The sequence below is a fragment of the Oryx dammah genome, unplaced genomic scaffold, assembly GCF_014754425.2.
Source record: "Oryx dammah isolate SB20612 unplaced genomic scaffold, SCBI_Odam_1.1 HiC_scaffold_2425, whole genome shotgun sequence".
NCBI lineage: Eukaryota > Metazoa > Chordata > Mammalia > Artiodactyla > Bovidae > Oryx > Oryx dammah.
The window spans coordinates 1-1,336 of record NW_024072503.1 but is presented as its reverse complement, the minus strand read 5'-3'; the positions used below and the strand labels follow the sequence as shown (position 1 = coordinate 1,336).

General features: G+C 41.0%; 1 non-coding gene across 1 annotated transcript; it reads right to left on the bottom strand.

Annotated features, from left to right (window-relative positions):
* Window positions 1-932: 932 nt before the first annotated feature.
* LOC120859702 lies at window positions 933-1,039 on the bottom strand. The gene has a single exon (XR_005720134.1). It is a non-coding gene; the product is annotated as a U6 spliceosomal RNA (small nuclear RNA).
* Between the last annotated feature and the right edge of the window lie 297 nt (window positions 1,040-1,336).

The following is a 1,336-nucleotide window of genomic DNA, read 5'->3' as shown; positions in this document are numbered from 1 at the left end:
CCGTATCTCATAGTTTTCCACTCTTGTACTGGTCTTTTTTTTTTTTTAATTAATTTATTTTTTTATTTTACTTTACAATACTGTATTGGTTTTGCCATACATTGACATGAATCTGCCATGGGTGTACATGAGTTCCCAATCCTGAATCCCCCTCCCACCTCCCTCCCCATATCATCTCTCTGGGTCATCCCAGTGCACCAGCCCCAAGCATCCTGTATCCTGTATCAAACTTAGACTGGTGATTCATTTCTGACATGATAGTATACGTGTTTCAATGCCATTCTCCCAAATCATCCCACCCTCTCCCTCTCCCCCAGAGTCAAAGTCTGTTCTACACATCTGTGTCTCTTTTGCTGTCTCGCATACAGGGTTATCATTATCATCATTCTAAATTAAATATATATGTGTTACTATAGTGTATTGGTGTTTTTTTTTCTGGCTGACTTCACTCTGTATAATCAACTCCAGGTTCATCCACCTCATTAGAACTGATTCAAATGAATTCTTTTTAATGACTGAGTAATACTCCATTGTGTATATGTATCACCACACTCATCCATTCATCTGCTGATGGACATCTAGGTTGCTTCCATGTCCTGGCTATTATAAACAGTGCTGCAATGAACATTGGGGTACACGTGTCTCTTTCAGTTCTGGTTTCCTCGGTGTGTATGCCCAGCAGTGGGATTGCTGGGTCATAAGGCAGTTCAATTTCCAGTTTTTAAAGTAATCTCTGCACTGTTCTCCATAGTGGCTGTACTGGTTTCCATTCCCACCAAGAGTGTAAGAGGGTTCCCTTTTCTTCATACCCTCTCCAGCATTTATTGCTTGTAGACTTTTGGATCACAGCCATTCTGACTGGTGTGAAATGGTACATCATAGTGGTCTTGATTTGCATTTCTCTGATAATGAGTGATGTTGAGCATCGTGTCAAAAATATGGAATGCTTCACGAATTTGTGTGTCATCCTTGCACAGGGGCCGTGCTAATCTTCTCTGTATCGTTCCAATTTTAGTATATGTGCTGCTGAAGCGAGCACTGTACTGGTCTATCTAGTCTGGGAGTGTAGACTCTTCCAGACCTTGCCTTCTCCTTAGTTTGTATAATTTTTCCTTTTAAATTTGATATGGAAGTATGTGGCTCTAGGGTCTGAAGTCATGTCCAGTTTCTTTGCTGTGGTAATCCGCCTGTGTATACAAGGCAACTCCTCATGGACTCTCTGTGGTGTGGGTTTACTGGGTAAGAGATAAAGGAGAATACTTTCCCTTATTGGTTGTAATATTTTCCTGCTGCATACAGAATTACCACTTGAAGCTACTTAGTATAGTGGTCAGCG